The sequence below is a fragment of the Ovis aries genome, chromosome 3 (assembly GCF_016772045.2).
Source record: "Ovis aries strain OAR_USU_Benz2616 breed Rambouillet chromosome 3, ARS-UI_Ramb_v3.0, whole genome shotgun sequence".
NCBI classification, from domain to species: Eukaryota; Metazoa; Chordata; class Mammalia; order Artiodactyla; family Bovidae; genus Ovis; species Ovis aries.
Genome location: NC_056056.1, coordinates 191,820,021 through 191,846,921, shown reverse-complemented (window position 1 = coordinate 191,846,921; position 26,901 = coordinate 191,820,021). Strand labels below are relative to the sequence as shown.

Below are 26,901 nucleotides of genomic sequence, written 5' to 3'. Positions count from 1 at the left end.
TTGATATTTCTCCTAGCAATCTTGATTCCAGCTTATGCTTCTTCCAGCCCAGCGTTTCTCATGATGTACTCTGCATAGAAGTTAAATGAGCAGGGTGACAATATACAGCCTTGACATACTCCTTTCCCTATTTGGAACCAGTCTGTTGTTCCATGTCCGGTTCTAACTGTTGTTCCTGACTTGCATATAGGTTTCTCAAGGCAGGTCAGATGGCCTGGTATTCCCATCTGTTTCAGAATTTTTCACAGTTTATTGTGATCCACATAGTCAAAGGCTTTGGCATAGTCAATAAAGCAGAAATAGATGTTTTTCTGGAACTCTCTTGCTTTTTCCATGATCCAGTGGATGTTGGCAATTTGATCTCTGGTTCCTCTGCCTTTTCTAAAACCAGCTTGAACATCTGGAAGTTCACGGTTCGTGTATTGCTGAAGCCTCGCTTGGACAATTTTGAGCATTACTTTACTAGCATGTGAAATGAGTGCAATTGTGTTAGTTTGAGCATTCTTTGGCATTGCCTTTCTTTGCAATTGGAATGAACACTGGCCTTTTCCAGTCCTGTGGTCACTGCTGAGTTTTCCAAATTTGCTGGCATATTGAGTGCAGCACTTTCACAGCATCATCCTTCAGGATTTGAAATAGCTCAACTGGAATTGCATCACCTCCACTAGCTTTGTTCGTAGTGATGCTTTTGAAGGCCCACTTGACTTCACATTTCAGGATGTCTGGCTCTAGGTGAGTGATCACATCATCATGATTATCTGGGTCATGAAGCTCTTTTTTGTACAGTTCTTCTGTGTATTCTTGCCACCTCTTCTCAATATCTTCTGCTTCTGTTAGGTCCATACCATTTCTGTCCTTTATTGAGCCCATCTTTGCATGAAGTGTTCCCTTGGTATCTTTAATTTTCTTGAAGAGATCTCTAGTCTTTCCCATTCTGTTCTTTTCCTCTATTTCTTTGCATTGATTGCTGAGGAAGGCTTTATCTCTCCTTGCTATTCTTTGAACTCTTCATTCAGATGCTTTTATCTTTTCTTTTCTCCTTTGCTTTTCACTTCTCTTCTTTTCACAGCTGTTTGTAAGGCCTCCCCAGACAGCCAATTTGCTTTTTTGCATTTCTTTTCCATGGGAATGATCTTGATCCCTGCCTCCTGTACAATGTCACAAACCTCCATCCATAGTTCATCAGGCACTCTATCTATCAGATCTAGGCCCTTAAATCTATTTCTCACTTCCAGTGTATAATCATAAGGGATTTGATTTAGGTCATACCTGAATGGTCTAGCGGTTTTCCCCACTTTCTTCAATTTAAGTCTGAATTTGGCAATAAGGAGTTCATGATCTGAGCCACAGTCAGCTCTCGGTCTTGTTTTTGCTGACTCTATAGAGCTTCTCCATCTTTGGCTACAAAGAATATAATCAATCTGATTTCGGTGTTGACCATCTCATGATGTCCATGTGTAGAGTCTTCTCTTGTGTTTTTGGAAGAGGGTGTTTGCTATGACCAGTGCCTTCTCTTGGCAAAACTCTATTAGCTTTTGCCCTGCTTCTTTCCGTATTCCAAGGCCAAATAATACTCTGTTTTTTTAAATATATTAAAAATAGAGATATCAGCACAAATATAATCGTAATCTGTTTGTATAATTTTTGTCAAAGGATATTAGTGGGTATGGGCTTCTCACATGCCTCAGTGGTAAAGAACCCATCTGCCAATGCAAGAGATACAGGAGATGCAGGTTCAATCCCTGAGTTGGGAAAAACCCCTGGAGAAGAAAATGGCAACCCACTCCAATATTCTTGCCTGGAGAATCCCATGGACAGAGGAGCCTGGCTGGCTATAGTCCATGGGGTCACAAAGACTTGAACACGACTTAGCAACTGAGCATGCATGCATTAGTGAGTACAAGGACATTAGCTATGGTACAAACATCAGTTTGTTGGGTGACATCGAGGCAATGTGGAAGAAGCATAAGCAAAAAATGTGTGTTAAAAGAATTTTCAAAATTATGATTCTAAACCCCAAATGCTTTCCATTTCCTACAAACAGAACATGCCCCTTACTATTACTATTCCTTAATTAAATATTCTATAAAATACATTTGATAGATGAATCTTAGCTTGTAATATACTTGAATTTGGAAATCAATACACATAGTATAAAAATTACAAGACCCTGCAGGCTAAATGAAGGTACACTTTTGTAATTATTTACTTAAAAATGACACACAAATACAAATACTTAAACATACGTATACAGATACCTTTGAAAAGGGCAACCACATATTCATTCAGTAAACGAAGGAATGGTTTTATGAATGACCCATAATAAACATCAGCTCAGTTTAACGTCCAAATTGGAATATAGCAAAACTGCTGTATTTATTTTCCATAATCTCTCTTCTCACTTATTTCCAGGGTCAAAAGCAGAAACACTCCAATTTTAGCTTCATTTCAAACAAGCATATTTTATACTCCGCTTTTACATTATATGATGATAAACTTTACAAACAGGAATTTGGCGTCTGAGCTTCACATTCCATAACTGAAAACTACACACATCGTTCTGCAGAATCATCAGGACAGAGACTGGCACCCAAACTGTATGCAATGAAGTCTATTAAAATATGAGAAAAATTTTCAAACTAAAGTAAAAGAAAATCATATCCCATTTTGCACGTCTCTAATTCTCTACACTTTGCAAAGAGGAAGGATTTATTGTAAAGAGTTCAACGTATTTCATAAGGATTCTAACCTCAGTTACCACAGCCATATAAAAATAAGTTAATTATTCAGCATTATTGCTATTTCATGTAGGAATATTTATCTTATTGCTATTTCACCTGTCTGATTACATTTCAGCCTCTGGCACTGTTAATCCCTTTAACAGTTTCATGTAGTTAACAGATGTTTCAGTGCGGGGCTCCATTGTTCATTTGCATGGTGAATGGCCTGTGTATGGAGTACTGGCACAGTTTTCAGTCAAGGAAGTCCTATGGTTTCCAGTTTCTTCCCTGGGACTGGATTTACCATCCCTAAAGTAATGACTGCACATTTCCCTTCACTTTCCTGGGAAGTGAACATCCAAAGAGTCTGCTAACAAATGCATTAGTGGTCTAAGCCAGCAATATATATTTAATTAAATTTTGTGCACAAAGCTTCAGTATTTTGCAGGAGCTCTCAGAAATGTGATGTGTAACTTCTAAATTCTAATGATAAAATAGTGTTCTAAACTTTTTGATTGAGGTTAAGAATCTTTGTTATTCTTGAACAAGCTTTACTTAATCTTGCTTTCTGTTACCCTTGCAACCAGGAGATAAAGTACCTAATGTATCCATGTGTATACTCTCATCAAAATATCTTTTCAAAAATCAATTCTTATTAATTCCTTAGATAGTCTTTTGCTATGAACACCCTTTTACGAAAAGTATATTTCAATCTTAACATTCAAATTTTACTTTATGTAGTTTGGTGATTAAGAAGAATTAACCCATTTGAAAAAAAAAAAAGATAATAGGCAACTCAACCAGATATGTCGTTGTTGTTTAGTTGCTAAACTCTTTGCAACACCGTAGACTGTAGCCACCAGGCTCCTCTGTTCATGGGATTTCCCAGGCAAGAAGACTGGAATGAGCTGCCATTTCCTTCTCCAGGGGATTTTCATAACACAGGCATTGAACCCCAGTCTTTTGCACTGGCAGGTGGATTCTCTACCGCTGAGCCACGAGGGAAGCCCAAACAGATGTGTATCTTCCTTTTATTAACAGAATGATATTTCATTCTTTTCTATGGCCTCAAGAAAAACATCATCATACTTATTTTTTAGCCCTATAAACTGAAATTAAATCTGTACAGGATAGTAAAAACATGACATTTAGTAGTCAGTCTATGATATTATAATCACTAAGAATGACAGCCAATATTTACACAATACTTACTTTGTGTCCAGCACAGTTTAAAACGATGTATATGCATTAACTCAGTTAATTCTCATGGCAATTCTACCTATAGTTTGTACTCTAGAGCTGGAGAAATTGAGGCACACAGACTGAGGTCACAGGACTATTAAAATATAAAGTATAATCAGCTTGATCTTCTTGGCTTTCAGAGCCCTAACTTTCAATGACCATGCTAATACTACCTCACTCTAAAAAACACACAAGCAAAAAAAAGAAAAAGGCCACAAGCTTTTACCTATGTCTGTATCTATCAATGATATGGTTGCACGAGATACACTTCTTAATAATTATGAAGAGAAGCTTTCACCCCAATACATTCAACTCTTAAAGAAATGATGTACACATCTTGAAATGAATTAATCCAACTATTTACAGGGTTATAAAGCTCTACACACCAAAATATAAGGTTTATGTCATACTCCAAAAAAACTAAACCTGAAGATTTAAAGTTATATAAAGCAAACACATAAATTTGAGCTCTAAATGGCTAATCAAAATAATGATGCTCAGTAGTTTATGCTTCTTTATCTATCTTTACGAAATGTGTGGCTACCTCTACCTTTCCTTCTAATTCAATGAAGTTTTGAACTTAGAATAAACAGTACAGAAGATTTGGACTAACTTTAATTAGATTCCCATTAACACAAGTTCATTAATTTTGGCATTGCATAGACATAACATAAAATGAACTACAGATCTATAGAGAAAACTCTTTGGTGCTAAACAAATTTTGACATAATCATGTTCTTCTTCTAGCAATGAACCATTCTTGTAGATATCACCAGGAAACAGCAAAATAACACTTTGAAAAATATCTGAAAAACTATATTTTTTGGTTGAAATGGATGAGAGTGTCCAAAAGGCACATAATTCCAGTTATAAAATAAATACTGGGAAGTAATGTGCAGCATGGTTAATAATATTATATTCCATACAACAGCCAGGGACTTCCAGATATATAAGCTGGATTTAGGAAAAGCAAAGGAACCAGAGATCAAATTGCCAGCATTCGCTGGATCACAGAAAAAGCAAGAGAATTCCAGAAAAATATTTACTTTTGCTTCATTGACTATACGAAAGCTTTGACTATGGATCGCAACAAACTGTGAAAAATTATTAGAGGTAGGAATATCAGACCACCTGACCTGCCTCCTGAGAAACCTGTATGCAGGTCAAGAACAAAGAGTTAGAACTGGACTTAGAACAATAGACTAGTCCAAAACTGGGAAAGGAGTATGTCAAGGCTGTATATTGACACATTACTTATTTAACATATATAGACTATATCATTCAAAATGCCAGCCTGGAAGACTCACAAGCTGGATTTAAGATTGCCTTGAGAAATATTAACAACCTCAGATATGCAGATGATAACACTTTAATTGCAGAAAGAACACTGTGTGAAATGATGGGCTGGATGAAACACAAGCTGGAATCAAGAATGCTGGGAGAAATATCAATAACCTCAGATACACAGATGACACCATCCTGATAGCAGAAAGCAAAGATGAACTTAAGAGTCTCTTGACAAAAGTGAAAGAAGTGAGTGAAAAAAGTGGCTTAAAACTCAACATTTAGAAAATGAAGATCATGGCATCCTGTCCCATCACTTCATGGCAAATAGATGGGGAAACAATGTAAACAGTGACAGACTTTATTTTCTTGGGCTCCAAAATCACTGCAGATGGTGACTGCAGCCATGAAATTAAAAGACACTTGCTCCTTGGAAGAAAAGCTATGATCAACCTAGAAAGCATATTAAAAAGCAGAGACATCACTTTGCTGACAAAGGTCTGTATAATCAAAGCTATGGTTTTTCCAGTAGTCATATATGGGTGTGAGAGTTGGACCACAAAGAAATCTAAACACCAGTGAACTGATGCATTTGAACTGTGGTGCTGGAGAAGACTCTTGAGAGTCCCTTGGACTGCAAGGAGATCCAACCAGTCCATCCTAAAGGAAATCAGTCCTGAATATTCACTGGGAGGACTGATGGTGAAGCTCCAACAAAACTTTGGCCACCTGATGCTAAGTATTGACTCCCTGGAAAAGACCCTGATGCAGGGAAAGAATATGGCAAAAAGAGAAGTGGGCAATAGAGGATGAGATGGTTGGATGGCATCACTGACTCAATGGTCATGAGTTTGAGCAAACTCTGGGAGATTGCGAAGGACAGGAAAGCCTGCTGTACTGCAGCTTATGGGGTCACAAAGAGGGGGAGATAACTTAGTGACTGAACAACAATACTTGAAAATGGCTAAGAGAGTAGACCTTACTATGGTCATCATTTTCTAATAAATACACATAACAAATCATTATGTTGTATATCTGAAACTAATGTGCTACCAGTCAATTATATCTCAATTTTTAAAATCTATATTATTTAATTATTCCTTAAATTTAAAAATTATATTAAAAATGTTACTACAAATATTTATTTTGAAGCTAATTTTCTCTACCTGTAATTTATTCTGTCAAATTAGAAGATGCCAAATTTCACTTAGTAATAGAAAAAAATAAATCATTATTGTGTAAAAGTATTTGTAAAGTTTTTGGTTAAGATAACATTTCATTATATTTCTGCATGAAACCTCTGCATGCTTACTTCTTTTGGATTATAGATCTCTTGATGGTACCTAGAAATATCCTCCGAAACATATACATGTGCATACAGGCAGACAAAGACTCCTGATACTGCACACATAATTTTACATACAGTTTTAGAGAGCTAATTTTCTACTCTCATAGTTCCGACTATGTACTTCCTCCGTGAAATCCCTTAGGTACTCTTACATACCATGGGATCCAGGTTAAGAAGTTCTGACCTAAATGTGCACCTGCCAATAAAGTACTATAAACTCATCAATATATACAATTAGATGACTTCAAACTGACCAATTATTTTATGTTAAAAAAGCCTCAAACTAGATTTCATTGCAGTTTTATTTAGATAAACATAAAGGCATCTGTGTCAATAGCTTGAAGTTTTACTATTCTGAGATAAACCTTTAGAGAGAGATCAATATTTTAATATAAAGAGTAATAAACACATTGATGAGAGTACATTTATTTAGGGCATTGACTTCTTACTCAGAAATTACCCTGTGATAATGTACACATAAATTTGAAATGGATGGCAGAACAAATTGTTAACTTTTATAAATGAATGTCACCATTTTGAAAAGTCATACCAGTTAAATTTCAAATAGGGACTTTGCTGAAAACAGGATGGATACATATGAGGAAGGATACACTGAGGCAAAAACCAACACTTAAAAAATCTCACTAGAGAACATTAGGAATCTTTCTTTGGTTAGCATGACTAAACTCAATATTCTGGGAATAGGATATGGTCAGTACCCAACACTTGAAAAAGAAAAGTCGGTACTGATAGACCTCTGAAGAGTGTCTTTTATCCTTCTGATTACTGTCGGTATCAATGCTGCCTAATTTAAAATCCTTTCTAAATTTTTTAACGTATATTTAGATCTAGTGATTCAAATAAGTGAAAAACTGACAGAGGTAGTTTTGCTTGAGTCACTTTCAGTCATCTAGAAAGATGGAACTTATAACTGTTCACCTTTCTATACTGGAAAAAGCCACTGATAACGTATTTGTAAAACTTACTGAGTTTCACGAGATCAACAATTCTTTCTCAGTGCTTAAACAAGGTAAAGTAATTGAGATTCCAGATAGTGGATGAGTGGTTCATAAATCTGTCTAAGGATGGGATCAGCAAGCTATGTATATGTGTTTTTCTAAAGATTCCTAGGGGATTGTGTGCTAAGGGTGCTGTACCAGCCTAGTCTCGATCGCCTGCAAGCTAGTCATAGGAATCCAAAGCCAGATTTTAAGGAGAGATTACACTTTACATATTTCAACCTCTTATAATTATATGATTATAATCGTTCAGTCATCACAATAAAAAAAAAAACCTGGGTGGAAATTCCACAATACTCAAATATATACTGCATATTTTTTTCTCCATGATCTATGGAAAGTGTCATATTCCATATCCCTGCTCAAGATCTAATTTTTAAAGAATACTGTAGAAACCTCAGAAGTTCATTTGACTCTGTAATAGAGACACAACCTACTCTAAGAACAGATCTAACATTCTAAACAGTGACAGCCTTCATCAAATTTAGGTAAAAGATAATTATTTTATAAAAAGGGCTCCATTATATTTTAAAATATATAATACAATCCATATTTCAAGTATTTTAAATGTATTTTGGACAATGTTGAAAGAAGTGAAAGCTATTAGATGTTTTTTCCAAGCCTAAAAATATAGAATCTTTTAAAAATTCCTTTCCTGCACAATAGATTGGCATTAAGTAAAAGTCTAAATCAGTTTGCATTTTTTTTTTTACCAAACATTAAGATGAAACATTACCTTTGACTCATACTTAATTACTGATCAGAAGATTAAATGAACATTTAAAAGTGAATTCTCTCTTAGGATGCATTCAAATGGTACTCAACAACAAAAGATGACAGGTGATGTGTACAAATGTAACTTTCACACTGTGGTTAGTGAGTAGTATCATTATTAGCATGACCTGGGAATACTTTGGGCTTCCCTATCTGCCTGCAATGCAGAAGACCTGGGTTCGATCCCCTGGATCAGGAAGATTCCCTGGAGAAGAGAATGGCTACCCACTCCAGTATTTGCTTGGAGAATTTCATGGAGAAGCCTGGCAGGCTACAGTCCATGGGGTTGCAGAGTCGGACACCACTGAATGATTAACGCACACATGGGAATACTTAACACATTCTTCTCAGGCCTTATCCCAGGCTTTCTGAATCTGAAACTCCAAAGGTGAAGCCTTAAAATGTATTTTAACAAGACTTCCAGGGGAGACTGGTACACCTTAAAGTTAGAGAACTACTGATATAGGAAAATTTGTAAGCAATAAAAGAGAAAAAGAGGGAGAGAATGCAAAAGGGAGATGACTAAAAGCTGCAGTGGTGATGAAAGCAATCATAAAGTTACCGAACAGTGGATTTGAGGGGTGAGCTCAGAGGTACTATCCCAGAGGGGAGATGAGCCTGAGGGGCAAGGAAGATTTATTAGCAAACCCTCTCTGGTGGCTCAGACAGGTAAAGAATCTGCTTGCAGTGCAGGAGTGTTAGTGTTAGTCGCTCAGTTATGCCCGCCTCTTTGCAACCCTATGGACTGCAGCTCACCAAGCTCCTCTGTCCATGAGATTTTCCAGGCAATGATACTGGAGTGGGTTGCCATTTCCTTCCCCAGGGGATCTTCCCAACCCAGGGATCAAACCCAGGTCTCCTGCACTGCAGGCAGATTCTTTACCAGCCGAGCTACAAGGGAAGCCCCAAAAGGTGTTTTGCCTCCCCATCGGGGAATCGACCCCGGTCTCCTGCATGACAGGCCGGGATACTCATCACCATATTAATGAGGACGTTAGTGCAGGAGACCCAGGTTCAATCTCTGGGTCAGGATGATCCCCTGGGTTCAATCCCTGGGGTGCAAAGAGCCAGACGTGACTGAACAACTAACAAGAGAGTTACATTGTACAAATGTACATGACCAGTACATTTTGGAGAAAAACGATGCTGACATTTTTTTAATAGCCATGCTGAAATACTGAAACACACTGAAACTGAGGTGGATTTGCTGATTTCATACTAATTGTACAGGTTAGAGAATCAGATTTATGTCTATTTCATTGAGGAAATAGATTATTTTTAGAAATATACTAAAATTTCGGTTTGAATTTGTTAATACTTTAATCTCATTTATAAAATAAAAATAAAACAATGAGAGTATATTTCTTTTGATTTTTTTAAAGCAGTATCATATTCGCCATCTAATTCAATATCAGTGAGTGAAACAGAAATTTAAAGGCAAATTTTCTGATTTAATAAGAGATTGTAGAAACAGGAAAAATGGTTTCGGAAAATCTCTTCATTTGCATCTGTATGCTACATGGGCAGAAGTGTCTAATGGCTGTTTTTCCAGAATCACATTTACTAAGAATCTCAGAAATGCTGTGTTCAAGCATAAAATGTATGTTTTCATGTGCTCTCAAAACCACTTAATAACCAAAAGTGGCATTTAGAGAATTCTAATATATTAACTAATAGAACCTGTAAAAACAAAGAACATTTTGTGTTGCGACAGGCTCATTATCTTCCTACTGATGACTTGTGTGCTGTGTCTTCCTTACCTTTAAACATCTTGCAAAAACACTTTTTAAAGACATTTGATGATCTCTTCCCTGAGGGCTCAAAGGTCAACAGTAAGATGTTTCTAAACAAAAATTAGACTACACATCAAAACATTTTCATTTCACACTAGTATTGCGGATTATATAATAATATTTTAAGAAGTAAAGAAAAACTAGTCACTAATTATACATAATAATTCACCTATCATTTTTCTAAGAAGCCTTTAGAACAATCCTACTGTAGTTGTTAATAAACTTGACTAGATACCAATTCACTGTTAGTCTGAAGAAAGAAATGATACTTGAGGAATTCTTCAACCTGTGATCATTTTGGGAAATTAATTCTTTTCATTGCACAGAGGAATGAGCACAGTTTCTTACACAGAATAGATACTTGGTAAAGTTACTAATGGGCTTCCCTGGTGGCTCAGAGGTTAAAGCATCTGCCTGGAATGCAGGAGACCCAGGTTCGACCCCTGGGTCAGGAAGATCCCCTGGAGAAGGAAATGGCAACCCACTCCAGTACTCTTGCCTGGAGAATCTTATTAAGCTAAGTGTTTGCTAGCATCATTTATATTAATAACTGGAAACTGACTATATGTTCAGTGATAAGTGAAATAAACTGTGACCCCCTCACCCAGTAAACTATGATGTCAGAAAGCAGCAACGGTGAAGCCTACTGGAACCAGGAGTCAGTACACCAGGTTCAAATCAGGAGACTGTCATTTATTAATCTTGAAGAAATTATTTAAACTTTTCAAACCTCAGTTTCTTCATCTAGAAAATGGGATAACAAATAAGTAATTCATATGTGTTATGATATAATACCAGACCTCCAGAATTTAGTAGTAATAAAATAATTATTAAAAAATAAGAAATATTTCAATTACTCAATTTTCTCTTTGATTTGTGTAATAAAAGTATTTCAAGGGCTAATTGTGAGTCAGCAAAACAATGTTCACAGTTAAGTGTAGAGAATGTGAACCCAAATAGATCTGACTCAAATCATGGTTCTACATTCACGAGCTGTGTGACCCTGGGCAAATTATTTAATCTATCTCTGTGTTTGTAAAATGGGGATAATACTATCATCTACCTCATTGGGTCATTAGTGGATTAGAAATTAAAAAATAATGAGTTACATTAGGTAAGGGATTATATGAGTTAATAGACATATAACAAGGTACAAAACTACTAAGATGGTAACTGAGAAATGGCAAGGGCTATATGAGTATTTCCTAAATCAAATATGCTTCAGGCCATCATATGAGGGTACATCAATGAATAAAACACAGAATATATAAAAACAAATGAAGAAACAGTCAGACCTTTTACCAGGAAAGTGGAAAAGAGGAGAAGAACCCCCTCTTCTACCCTCCCCACCAAAAACAGAAACTGCATATATAAGTAGCTTTGTTGTTCTTTCTGCTGAAATCAAACTGCATCTATGGAATCTTATTTTTTAAAGAATAATTTAAATATTTTTGAGGTGGCCCATTTTTAAAGATAATACAAACTTTTTTAAGGAAAAAAAAAACTAGTTCACAAAATGTCATGCGACATTAGTGTGCTTTTATCTCTGTCACATACTCAATTTTCAAATTTCACAGTTTAATGGTTCTCTACAAAGTGAGAACTCTGGAAAATGATCAAAGAAAGAATGTTCAATTACTCCTCATTACGAAATAAAACTTTTTAAAGTCAAAGTCTGAAAAAAAATTAAAGTAATGAATTATTTTTCATAAATACATGATACCAATTACTTATTATGCCATATTTCAACTTTTCTTTCATATTTCTCTTTCTTCTTGTGAGATGGACATATCATTTTTATTCTTTGTTTATGAGAACATTAGCACCACTAGATTCTCTTGCAAACAAATTTTTAGGTTTCTTTACACTACAAATACAAAACAGCAGAGGTAATATGAGGAAACACAGATGAAGTACTGACTCTGTTTCTAGCTTCCCTCCTCTTTGTTTTATTTGCACCTTGAATAGAGCCCCTCAACATCAGTGCCCCAGAATATCAGGCTGATTTCATAGCCCAATGTCAGTCAAATGCTATATCATTACACTAATCCCATCTTTCTGCTTTTAAAAAGCTAGAGAGCTATTTTTTTCTATATTAATTAAGACTTTCAATAGAGTACTCCACTTATAGTAAAAACAGCATTTCTTTAAAAGGGACCTTTAACATGAATTGATATTAAGTGATTTGAGACAGAGGAAACATAAGCTTCAGTTCTCATCTGTAAGTTATCAAGAAGTCCACACACATAAAATTTCCCCACTAGCCAAACTATTTATTCAAAGTATAAATCAAAATTTCTTGAGCCTACTTTAGCAGATTTATAAAGACCATCTTATAACATCCAAAATCATTGAGACACTGGAATTCTTTCTGCGAAACATTAGGTTCTCTGCAAACATTTTTTGCAATTAATATGAGTAATGTTATATATAAATTTTGTTATTTTAGTCTTATAGTTTGGAAGACTTAGTATTATTTCTAAATTACTAGGCATTTTTCTGACCACATGCACAAAATCCATTCAAATTCATTAGAGGGTTTCAATAAAAATATAGCTACCATTATTTGAGTTCTTAAAAGGTACTGTTCCAAAAGTTTTATGGATATTACCTTATTTAATTTTCACAGAAGTTGTACAAAGACTGTTATATTCCTATTAAACAGATGAGGATTTACCCAAGGTAATAATAGGAGATGGTAAACTGGGTTATTAAACGCAAGATCATCTAACTTTAAAATCCATGTTGGTCATCATTAAATTATACTGCCTTCCTTAACTGATTCAGGTTCTACAAGAGATGCTAAAGGTATTAAAAAATCAAGCTGATTCACTCCCCTCAGAGTTGAAAATTAGAGAGCCATTTAAAATACACAAGAAACAATGAGTAATCATAACAATGATAAATACCAAATTATATAGTTGCAAATTATACATGCACATGAAATTCAAAGAGAAAATTCTGAAACTCAAAGGAAGATAGAAACTACTTTATCATACCAGTTAGCACAATGTTTTGGGATCATTTATTTAGTCTTCTTTCTATACCATGAAGTCAGGGAATGGGTCTGATTATCTAGACCTTATTATTAGTGTTTATTAAAAATATATTAAGTTAAATAATTTATTCCTTTATGTACAGAAGCTTTTGGTATAACTCTAGAAATAAACAGGTAAAGAGGAAAAATAGAGCATTTTTTCCCAGAAGCATCATCCAGAAAATTTTATAGTATGCACACGTGCACACACATACTATACACACAAGAGAATATAGTGGCTTAACACAAAGAAATGGAGAATATTAAATGACTATACTATCATAGAGGGTTATTTTAATGAATGGTCATAAAAGTGAAATAAAATTATTTATATTTGATCTGGCAGACAAAGAAGTATTCTAGACTCTATGGGCTTCCTAGGTGGCTCAGTGGTAAAGAATCTGTCTACCAATGCAGGAGAAGCAGGTTCGATCACTGGGTTGGAAGATCTCCTGGATGAAGAAATGACAATCCTCTCCAGTATTCTTGCCTGGAATATCCCACGGACAGAGGAGCCTGGCAGGCTATTGTCCATGGTGTCACGAAGAGTCATACACAACTGAGCGGGCACACAGGAGTTGAAAGAAAAAGAACCAAACCATCAAACTGAAATTGAGACAAACTCAAGTAGGTAATGCTAAAACTGCATAACTTGAAAATAAAGAGGAAGGAGTCAAAGTAAACACAGTTGTTGCTTGGGAGGTTGGAACAGTGAATACAGTATTGACAAAAACAGAATGGTGAGCAAACAGAGATGATTGTTAAAATAGAATCAGTATATGTAAAAAACTAATAAATACAATATAACTAAATTAGTTTATACCTTGAGCATTAGCCCTAACTTTTAACCCTAGCACTATAACTTAGAGATGCTATATAATCTCCCTCAGGACTCAAATGATGCATTTATTGTTTGAGATCTTTAAATCTGTATGTGGGACATTCAAATACAGATGCACCTTGAAATATAATATTCAGGTTACAAAGGTAGTAAAATGACTTATGAATCATTATTTTCTAGTGAATGGTTAAAATACATTTTAACTAAAATACATTTTAGTTCAGGAATTCTCAGAAAATGTCCACTCAGGGAGAGGAGCAAATGGCCGGGGCCTCTTCACATATTTCTAAACATGGCAGTTGTAAGTGCGAACCGCCTTCTCCTTCAGGGACTCCAGTTTACCATGTAAATTTTTTGATACTTTATTGTTATCTACAATTGGACACTGAAAGATGAACAACATTTTGGAAAGAAAAACAGGTACATGGAAACAACAATGAGCACCTTAAGAGTACACAAAAGAGAAATTAGGATAAAGTGTCAGAAGAAGGATTTGTCCTCGTTATTCTAGGAAGTAAGACTAAGGTATGAAAAAAGATAGCACCATAAAAAATAAGAAGGACATTAGAAACCGACACGTCTTTCCCTTATATACAATGGACTTTGAGAATGTTGAATTCTTGGTTCTGGATGTTCCACCTCCACACTTCTTAGAGGTGATGTTAAAATGAGGAAAAAATAAAAATGAACAACAGGAAAGTTCTGCAGAAATCTACTGCTATGATTGCTTTATTGAGTTGTGGTCACAGGTCTAAATAAGAAGTGATGGTGGTTTTGCTCCACGAATAAATTCTGTCAAGGGAACTTACTGGGGTATATGTATTAAAAATGAAATTCTATTATACTAAATCCTAATTTATAATAAAATACTAAATCCTAGTTTACTATAAAAAGAAGACAAACAATTTTAGAATTTGGACAGATTCATTCTCTTTTACAATTCTACTTGAATTCTTAATTTCTTAACATTCTGAATATTTCTGCTATCCCATGTGATTCTGATTTGATGCTCTATAACCCACAAAAGTGGCAATCCAAAATAATGGCTTATATTCTTCATTCTCCCCACAGCAAAAGAATATAGTTTTATTTGTTATAAAGCTACTTAGTTTGACTAATAGAGCTCAATTTAAATAGTCTCTTTAAGTCTGAGATCTATAAGACTGAGTCTCAGGATGGTAACCTATCCAGGTATTGCTATGTTTACCAACTCTGAGATGATACAAACACAGTGGCTTCTTACAAAAGTCTTTTGCTATTCATTCATTATACTTAGCACATCAAACAGGGAAAAATAATTAAAAAGCTCCCATTGAGCACCTAGAGACCTTGAACATAGACAGGGGGTGAACACAAAGAGAGGATATTTGGTTACAAGAGTTACACTTCCTCTCTTTAATTAATTTTTTTACGGTACATTTTTGATATTTCCATTATTTTTCTTCTATTCCCTTGGTTCTAACAGAAGTATACACACACATGTATATATTTCATTAAGAGGAAATAAAAGGGTTGTCTTTAGTTAAGATGTTTCTGTTCACAGAGACTATACATTTAAAAAATAAATTGTCTGAGTAAATTCAATTATCTAGAGAAGCAAAGGAAATCACATGCAAATAACATTAAATGCAGAGGCCATTCCGACAGCTTCATGTTTATTTTTATTGTTTCAGTCAGTGGAAGGGAGAAGCTGTCAGAAATGTAACATCTCTTCCTTTTTAAAGGCCCAATATCTCTGGTACTAAAAACTGCATGAGCAATAATATCCAGAGAAGAAATTTGCTTACTACTAAAAATAGGAGAAAGCTCAGACTACCTCTAACAACACCAGTACACAAGTGGGTCCCCCACACACTGGTTATATCTTGCCTACATAAAGCAAAGGATAACATTTAATTTGCAAGTAGTCCAGTATGAGCCAAGCTAATGAAGACTGACTTAAAAAAAAAAAAAAAGTGTATCTGAAAAAAAGTTAATAAATCCACACATTAATTTAGCCTAAAACAAAATTGCTAGTCCTATTCTCTGATAGCAGCTCTGTAAATAGAAGGTGCTCTACATGACTCTACTAGGCTTCCCAGGTGGCACAATGGTAAAGAATCTGCTTGCAATGCAGGAGACATGGGTTCGATCTCTGGGTTGGGAAGATCTCCTGGAGGAGAAAATGGCAATTCACTCCAGTCTTCTTGCCAGGAAATCGCACGGACAGAGGCCCCTGGTGGGCTACAGTGGGTAGGGTCACAGAGTCAAACACTACTGAGCATGCACACATACATGACGTATCAGAAGACAATCTTTTACCAGAAGAGGCATTCCAATGAGCAGGAATTAAATATGATATTTTTGCCTTGTTCTTTGAATATGACAAAAATACACAGAAAAGATTTCGGCTGCTTTTGTCATAGTTTCCTGTTGAAAATCTCTGGCTCTTTGCACAGAATTTACGTGCTACCTGAGTTCTCTTGAAGCATGAACGTACCAAGTAAATGTGGCATATGTTTGTACTTTCTTGCCAATTCCAAATTCATTCATTCAAATCGCTCATTGTTGGCCAAATTCTTATCCAATTCCACAGAGCCACCGATTTTCCTGGAAGTGAATAGCAGCTTTGTGCATGGAAACAGGAAAGTCAATAGCAGGTCTGTACCTGGAAGAACTATGCAACTGGTGGAAAGGATAAGAATTTGACCACAGGATTTCTTGAGTGTGGTAGAATCTAGTTCAAAATGACCCAAAATGATGAAGCTTTCACCGTTTCCTTGGATGTCAATTCCATAACTTGACAATTTTTGAATAACTGTGAGTTTTTATATGGCCATCTTACATACCACTGATTGCAACATGCGTCAGGATTTTTCCATTTAATATATCTGTATTACAGTGTTCTTTATTTACCATAATTAACCTCTGATTTCATTCAGATCCTAAATGTATATGTGTAGCAAAATTAAAAAAGCATGATTTTACTAAACTTATTAATGAGTCAGTAATGAGTTTTTAGTAGGCTATTACTTTGATCTCTCCTAATAGACCTATGAAGGAAGTGCTATTATGGCTGCTTTTACACAGACAGACGCTGAGTTTAAGTCAGGTACTTCAAGTTAATAAATAATTTGAACTCATATCTCTCTATTCCTTCAATTGTGTTTCTAACCATTATGCTATACAACTTTTTACTGGGCTGAAAACGAGTAATTGCTCTAAATTTACTAACCATAATCTAATTTTTTAATCAAAGTTTGTTTTATCTCCATGTCATCTCCCAATCCCATACAACATTTCTAATATGCCCATTTGGTTTCATAATGTGCTTTATTGACATGTTCCATATTCTTTGATATTTTTAATTGGCTACATCTAATATTTCATCTTCTTTAACTTGTATTTCCAACTTTATAATATTCTGGCAAACTTCTAAATACATTTTAAACACTGCCTTCCCCCGCCCCACCATTCACACACATGAATGAGGAATGCACACAAAAGTTGTTAACCAAATGCTTACTTTCTGAAAAGCATTATTTGAGGTCCTCGAGGGAAAACAAATCATCTTCCAATTGCTGAAGCCAACATATTTCATGACTTCAAAATATTTGAGATGACTGACAACTCTTTACCTGAACTTCTGGTGGCCCATCCTCTGCTGTTCATTCTTTCCCCCAACATTGCCTGTTAAGACCTTAAATCCTCTAAAATATATTCAACAGTCAGAATAATTTCATACTTTTTCCCCTAAAATCTCTGTCTTAGGGGTCTGTTCTTAACATTTATATGAAGATCTTTCAGTAGCTTTCACCCAGCTTTCAGAAAAAAAAAAAAAAATTACGAACTCCTTTAAATAATCCACAAACTTAGGAATCATCACTTTCCACTCCACTTAGCAATAGAACCATCATTTAACTCCTTGCTTTCTCCAGGCCACACTTCATTTTCTCACTTCTCTGCCTCTTTCAAATTAAATTCAAGCTTTAAAATTTGGCCTAGGTTTACTTCCTTGAGGAATTGTAAATGCTTAATAAATATTTGTGAAGTAAATTAATTTGAACTTTTGGATATATGCATGTAATTTTCACATGTCTATCTCTTGGCAGGAAAGTTTCAATCATGCATTTCTAATAGTCTGTTTTCCACCTAAATATCTCAGTACATCAAACCCAACACACATACATGTGAAATCAGAATCCTGTCACCCCAACCAGCTGTTGCTCTTGGCTCATTTTTGCTTTTCCTCTTTAAAGTTGCACCATCATTCTCCCAATCACACAGGAGTGGAGCAAAAGCCACTACTTTTTTCATAAGTGAGTCTCTTAACTTCTATGAACTTTATCTTTCCTGTATCAAAAATGAGAGTTGTGGAATAAAAGACCTCTAAGAGCTAAGGCCAGGTTTAAAATTCTATAGGCCTATGAGTGGAAAATTAAAACAAACAAACAAACAAACAAAACCCAGCATATAACTATCTTACCTTCAAGCTTTAACTGTTCTAAAACTCTTACCATTCTGTATTTAAATTTTAAAAAATGGACAAAATTATAAAACAGGTTATGAGTTTTTATTATTTGCCTTCACTAAAATGGATTAAATGGCCTGTCTGTCCCTATGGAAAGGAATAGGATTTTTCTAGGTACTATGCCACCACCAAATGGACAGTGCTCCCTCTTACTATGAAAAGTAGATCTGTAAATTAAGCTGCAGCTAGATGTAAATAATATAGATGACATTAAAAATAAATTCTGCATACAAAAGTCAATATAATTGACTAATTTCTAATAATATATACTTATATACATACTGTACATATGTATGTATCTCATATATATGTACATATAAACTAAAAATCAATTAGATAGTTTTATTCTCAATTCAAAATGACATTTTTAAGAAAATGGGGAGAAATGACAATAATCCCAGGTACATAACTTTAACTTCTTTCCCTTCCTTCCTTCTTTTTCTCTTTCTTTCCTTTTATCTGGATTTTTCAACAACTGTGCTAAAATCTCAACTACTTTTAATATTAACTGGTATAATTCAGATTTCATATGATGCCTTTTCTACTTGAGGTAAACTGTTCTGTTTCACAGCTCAACTCAGCATTTCTAGGAACAAGAAGTCAAATAAGATTTCCTTTTGTTGATGTTTCCAAAACGCTCAACTATCTACTTGATTTTGCCACATTTTGACTGGTCTGGTGGAATAATGTTAAGGTAGGGAAGAAAATATACTGCAAGTACTTTGAAGCAAGTAAAAACTATTTTTTTCATATTTGAGCAAGAAAAGTAAATATAGATATTCCTGGTCCTTTCTCATACTCTTCACAGGCCTACTGCAACCTCTGTATAATCCAGTCCTCAGTAGCATTTTTTTTTCCTGATACAGAACAGAGGAAAAAATGGTTGGTCTTATTTCACAGAACTTACTTGATACCTTATGTGTTTATTTAAACCACAAATCAGTCAATTACTGGCCAAAATATTTGAAGGATTTGTTCAAACAGGAGGCCCATCTCCCCTTATTCTCACTCCATCCCAGATTAAACCCTGGTTCAATTCTGCTTCCACAGATTTGGTCTGGAGACAAATTAGGATTAGACTTTTTTGCTTTCTATCCTAAGACACATATTTAGAGTCAAAACTAAATCATAAATCAATGTTTAATTCATGAAACAGTATGTTTATAAAGCCATTTATGCATCTCTATCCTTTCATGGTTCCCCAACAATTACAGATTATAAACTCCAAATTTCTGATAATACTCAAGGCCCCTTACAATCTGCCATTAATCTAATTGTTCAACTTTATTCCACTAAAATATGGCCTTTTGAGTCAGTCCCATTCTTACTGGACTTGTGACTTTATTTTCTCTGCTTTGGTATCCATATCAAGAAAATGAAAATAATGATACTGTGTTTTCAGAGGTAAACATTACATGACCTGACAAATACAGAGGTTTAACAGAATTCCTAGCCCATATTTACCTTTTGATAAATATTATTTCCTTTTCACTAGATTCTTTGAAAGTACACTCTAATCAAATAACCAGTATTACCTATTGTTACTAACGCTGAAGCTCCTATACTCTGGCCACCTGATATGAAGAGCTGACTCAGTGGAAAAGACTCCAATGCTCAGAAAGATTGAAGGCAAAAGGAGAAGGAGTCAGTAGGGGATGAGATTGTTAGATAGTATTACCGACTCAATGGACATATATTTGAGCAAACTCTGGGAGATAGTGGAGGACAGAGGAGCCCGGCATGCTGCAGTCCATGGGGTCCCAAAGAGAGACATGACTTAGAGACTAACAACCACCACCACACACATATCTAGAAATTTCCTGAATACACATAAACAGGAATACACTGTGTACAAATTTTCACAGCCATACCTAGATGTGTTCCTTTTTCTGAGCTCTTTCCTTTTGCTCTGCTTGGAATATCTCCTTCCACTCAATCTCTCTCCACATCTTGCATTTTCAAATCATAGCTATCCTTCAAGACTAAGCTTACCTGTTTTCGTTTTTAGAAAGCCCTTCTTCACTTCCACCCTCTCAGTGAGACCCTCCAAGAGCCGCCCTACTGCCCCACATTTGAAATGAATCAAACTCATTTTTAATTTATTGTGATTTGCACACATAAACTGGGTGTGTTTGAGGAGGGGTCCTCAAAGCACCAATCCACAACAAGCTGCCCCCAAACGGAAATCAGTCCTATCAATAAGCACCCTTAAGTTTAGTTCAGCTGATGTTCTTTTCCTACCAAGACTTTCTTGATGAAGCACAGACCACATTTTCAGCAGCACTGCTCTGGAACCATTTGCTCCTTTTCTTCTTCAGCCAGAAAATGCTGTTCTTCCCCCATAAACTCCCATGTGTTGTGCTTAAGTCACTCAGTTGTGTCCAACTCTTTGTCACCCAATGGACTGTGGCCCACCAGGCTCCTCTGTCCATGGGGACTCTCCAGGAAAGAATACTGGAGAGAGTAGCTATGTCCTCCTCCAGGGGATCTTCCCAACCAAGGGATTGAAGCCAGGTCTCCCACACTGCAGGTGGATTCTTTTTCTTTTTCTTTTCTTTTTTTTTTTTTTTTTGCAGGTGGATTCTTTACCATCTGAACCACCAGGGAAGCCCAAGACTAATGGAGTGGGTAGCCTAACCCTTCTCCAGGGGATCTTCCCCATCCATTAATCAAACCGGGGTCTCCTGCACTGCAGGCAGATTATTTACCAGTTGATCTACCAGGGAAGCCCATAAACTCCCACAGCATATCATAAACCCCTCCACTTGTAACATTCACCACAGTATTATCAAAGTCTTAATTAGGATTTTTATGCATATCCATTTTCTGAGATTGTGAATTCTCAAAGATAAAATGTGCCCTTTTCATATTTTCATCTAGCATATTTCATACCTAAAATATTGCATAAATGTTAGCTTAATTGAGATGACTTCTCTCCCCTATCACTACCTTGAAGGATGCGGTATTTAAGATGTAGGTAAAACACGGCCTCCTTTGTGACAATTTTCTCCTGTCATTCTAGTAGTCATAATACACCTGGGTGCAGACAGTATTGGAGAGTGTTGAAGTAAAGACTAAATGTAGAGGGTGCTTAGAATGAAAGAGAAGTAATTGAAAGTACAATGAAGAACATAGTAGCATACAAAACTTCATGTCAGAAGTAAAAGGACAGCTGAACTATTTCTCAAAGATTTAACACAGTTTGAGAAACCATCTGCCATTCAACTAGAATATTACAGAGATGGAGGAAGAGGCAGAAACAAAACCGCAGTGAGAATTATACCCAATTTCCAAACTTTTTCCCATTATAAACCTAGAGGCCTATCAAATGCTAACATGTTTCACCAATACAGGCTCTATTTCTTGCCTTCTTCCAGACAAAAAAGCATATAACAATGAACACTATAATGAGTAATGGAAATAAAAGTTAATCTTGAATTTATATACATATATAACTTCACAAATAGCTTATATATATATATATATATATATATTTTAAACACAACAATTCAAACTACTTAGGGTACACTAGAAAACCAATACAGTTCCACTTGCACAGTCCAACACAGAAGTTGAGCCTATTTGTAGCTAAGCTACAAGGTCTAAGGTTCTTATCACAATCCCACAATAACTATCCAATCTACTTTTCCCTTTTAGCTATATAGCCAGGTGTTTCGACATGAAAATAGGACTCTGTGTTAATTTTAATCCTAAATTGGATTTGTGCCATTCCTAGTGGTTTTGCTGTATTCATATTTCTTTCGATGATTTCTGGTTGTCCTGATCTTGCAATTTTTTTTTTTTTTTACTATTGCTACTCATGTAATATTTACTACAATGTTGTTTTTATTTTTTTCAGTAGAGGTGCATAAATGAGGCACTTCACTCACTAAGGAAATCTCTTTATAATTACAGGGATCATATAAAAATCCCCTTCTCCACCATGGAAGTCTGGTAGCTATTTGCAAGTAACAAAAATACTTAACTATTCAAAATCAGATGAAGGGGCAATTGTATTCTTTTAAAATTACAAAGGAAAAATCTGAAGGCATATCATATATTTTCCTCAAAAAATAATAAACAGTATCTCTGTGAGAAATATCTAAAGATACAAAATGTACATATATATATATATATATATATACATGGCTCATATATTAAACTTAAAAAGCATCTCAGTTACAAATAATCAAAAGTTTTCTTTTTGATGTCAGTTTTTGATTATTTCACTGTATCTGAATGAAATACTCAACTAGTGAAGAAATAAAATATGGAAAGAAAAATAGTCCTATATGAACATGATTTTTGTTCTTTTCATATTTTTATTAAATTTATTTTGTCTTACAGTTAATTGTATTACACAGAGTTACTAGAAGCTTCTACCTTTATGTAAACTGCTACACTTCATACAATACACAAATTATTGTATGAAGTAAATAGTAACCTGACCTTTGTTTTGGATGAGAAGGTAAATGAATATTGGGATCAGTTGTTCAATATCACGATTCAAGCTACTAGAGGATTATGTTTAAAAAGTGACTTATAAATAAGAATGACATTCTGACCTCAGACACAGAATAATTAAACATGGAATGTAAGAGAGTAGGTAAGAGGATCAGAGAAGAGAAAGAAGGGAAGCAGTGCTGCTGCTGCTGCTGCTGTTGCTGCTGCTGCTGCTAAGGCGCTTCAGTCGTGTCCGACTCTTGTGCGACCCCAGAGACGGCAGCCCACCAGGCTCCCCCGTCCCTGGGATTCTTCAGGCAAGAACACTGGAGTGGGTTGCCATTTCCTTCTCCAATGCATGAAAGTGAAAAGTGAAAGTGAAGTCGCTCAGCTGTGTCTGACTCTATGCGACCCCATAGACAAGCAGCCTACCAGGCTCCTGTCCATGGTAAAGTCCATGGGATTTTCCAGGCAAGTGTACTGGAGTGGGTTGCCATTGCCTTCTCCAAGTAGGAGCTCTATATAAAAGGCAACTATGTGAAATTCTTTCAAAATTATTTACTGTTTTACCCACCACCAGGGCTACATAATCATCTTCCTGGGCCCTAAGAAATCTTGTCTTCACAAACCCCCTTTCTCACCATTAAAAAATTTATGATAATAATAGTTTTAAAATACAGAATATATTTAAAACTATATTTTGTGAGTCCAGTGGTGGAAATATAAAAATAATAGCATTATATACTAAAACATTTTCTTCAATATAAAAGTTCATGTTTTTCTTCATATTTTAAAAGAACTCAAAACCTTCTCAAGAATCCCTGAAAGTATTATGCCTATAATGCTTGATGGATAAAAGGGCCCTGTCTATGTCAACAGGTTTTCTCTCCAAGCAATTTTTCTTTCTTCTCATTATTCTAAGACTAGTGGAAGTGTTACATCTTTGCAAAGACTGATTTAACACAAGCCTTATATTACATGTATTTTCACTGAATGTTGTGTGTATGTTACGCTTATCTAACTTGTCTACCTGCAACAGAGCTTCCTTAAGTGGCTCAGTGGTAAAGAATCGACCTGCCAATGCAGGACACATAGGTTTGATCCCTGGTCCAGGAAGAAGCCCTGCAGAGGGAAATGGCAACTCACTCCAGTATTCTTGCCTGGGGATCTGCACGGTTACAAAGAAGGTGGACAAGACTTGGCAACTAGAAGGCACCAGCAGCATAGCTCCAACACGGTGACCAATGATTTTGCAAGCTTTCATATTAAATCCTCAAAACTGTAAGTACAAACACACATATAGCTGGACTAATTCTCATCTTCTAGAAGTTATATTATCTGTCGTTAAATGATCTGAAACTAGAGTCTCTTATGATTTGATACAAACAAAGCATCAAAACAACTGAAAACTGTATAGACAATACTGCATAAACTTCAAAGTTGCTAAAAGACTTGATATTAAACGTTCCCACCATAAAAAATAATAATAATAACATAACTATGTAATGTGATAGAAGTGTTTATTAGCTTCACATCCAGGGGCAGAGAAGCCCCAGCAAGGTGGCAGATGCTGGAGCGGTGGCTGCGTGGCACTGGAGCAACTTTGAGGAGATACCCCACATCCAAGGGCAAAGAAGAAGCCCCAACAAGATGGGAGGAGGGGTGAAATAGCATTTAGAATCAAACCCCATACCTGCTAGAGATGCTCAGAGGGCTCAAACAAACCTTGCATGAACAAGGACCCAGAGACCCCACAGAGACTGAGACAGAACTGTGCTTGAGTGTCTCTGGAGGCACAGGTCAGCAGTGGACTGCCATAGGCGCAGGGGCTTTGGGTGCAGTACACCTGGGTATGGCATAAGCCCTCCTGGAGGAGGTCACCATTAACTCCACCATAGAGCTGCCAGAACTTACACAAGACTGGGGAAACAGATTCTTGGAGGGCACAAACAAACCTTATGCTCATCAGGACCCAGGAGAAAGGAGCAGTGACCCCACAAGAGACTGACTCAGACTTGCCCAGGAGTGTCCAGGAGGCTCTGGCAGAAGCGTGGGTCACCAGTGGCCTGGTGGCCTGGGTTGAGATCACTGAGTGTAGCACTGCATGCATGGGACCTCTGAAGTATGTCTCCATTATCTTCATTACCTCCACCACAGTTTGGCCCCAGGTAAATAACAGGGAGGGAACACAGCCCCGCCCATCAACAGAAAACTGGATTAAAGATTTATTGAGTTATGTCCCCCTTCTCCCTGATCAGAACAAGACCCAGTTTCTGCCTCAGTCTGTCTCTTCCATCAGGAAGTTTCCATAAGCCTCTGAAAATGACAATCACAGAAAATTAATCTGATCACATGGACCACAGCCTTGTTTAACTCAATGAAACTAAGAGCCATGCCATGTAGGGCCATCCAAGACAGGTCATGGTGGAGAGGTCTGACAAAACATGGTCCACTGGAGAAGAGAATGGCAAACCACTTCAGTATTCTTGCCTTGAGAACCCCATGAACAGTATGAAAAGGCAAAAGATAGGACACTGAAAGATGAACTGACCAGGTCGGTAGGTGCCCAATATGCTACTGGAGATCAGTGGGGAAATAACTCCAGAAAAATGAAGAGATGGAGCCAAAGCAAAAACAACACACAGTTGTGGACGTGACTGGTGATATATATAAACTCTAATGCCGTAAAGAGCAATATTGCATAGGAAGCTGGAATGTTAAGTCCATGAATTGTAAATTGGAAGCAGTCAGACAAGAGATGTCAAGAGTGAACATTGACATTTTAGGAATCAGTGAACTAAAGTGGATTGGAATGGGTGAATTTAACTCAGATGCCTATTACATCTACTAGTATGGACAAGAATCCCTTAGAAGAAATGGAGTAACCCTCATAGTCCACAAAAGAGTCTGAAATGCAGTACTTGGATCAACAGAATGATCTCTGTTCGTTTCCAAGGCAAACCATTTAATATCACAGAAATCCAAGTCTATGCCTTGACCAGTGGAGAAGGAAATGGCAACCCACTCCAGTAATCATTCCTGGAGATTTCCATGGACAGAGGAGCCTGGAAGGCTACAGTTCATGGAGTTGCAAAGAGTCAGGCATGACTGAGCAACTATCACTCACTCACTCATGCCCCGACCAGTAATGCTGAAGAAGCTGAAGATGAATGGTTCTATGAAGACCTACAAGACCTTCTAGAACTAACATCCAAAAAAGATGTCCTTTTCATTATAGGGGACTGGAATGCAAAAGTAGGAAGTCAAGAAATACCTAGAGTAACAGGCAAATTTGGCCTTGGAATACGGAATGAAGCAGAGTAAAGGCTAATTGACTTTTGCCAAGAGAACACAATGTTCATAGTAAACACCCTCTTCCAACAACACAAGAGAAGACTCTACACATGGACATCACCAGATGATCAATATCAAAACCAGATCAATTATATGGTTCCCCAAAGATGGGGAAGCTCTATACAGTCAGCAAAAACAAGACTGGGAGCTGACTGTGGCTCAGATCATAAACTCCTTATTGCCAACTCAACTTTAACTGAAGAAAGTAGGGAACCAGGAGACCACTCAGATATGACCTAAATTAAATCCCTTACCATTTTACAGTACAAGTGAGAAATAGGTTTAAGGGATTAGATCTGATAAGAGTACCTGATGAACTATGGATGGAGGTTCATGACACTGAACAGGAGGCAGGGATCAAGAGCATCCCCAAGAAAAAGAAATGCAAAAAGGCAAAATGGTTGTCTGAGGAGGTGTTACAAATAGCTGTGAAAAGAAGAGAAGTGAAAAGCAAAGGAGAAAAGGAAAGATATATCCATTTGAATGCAGAGTTCCAAAGAATAGCAAGGAGAGATAAGAAAGCCTTCCTTAAGGGT

At 36.3% G+C, this 26,901-nt stretch overlaps 1 protein-coding gene and 1 non-coding gene across 14 annotated transcripts in view; one reads left to right on the top strand and one right to left on the bottom strand.

The window, feature by feature from the left end:
* The window catches only part of SOX5 (SRY-box transcription factor 5), a 1,147,842-nt gene that overhangs the window by 351,320 nt on the left and 769,621 nt on the right, over window positions 1-26,901 (bottom strand). The window lies entirely within an intron of this gene.
* On the top strand, window positions 10,564-10,636 carry TRNAS-GGA (transfer RNA serine (anticodon GGA)). The gene has a single exon. It is a non-coding gene; the product is annotated as a tRNA-Ser (tRNA).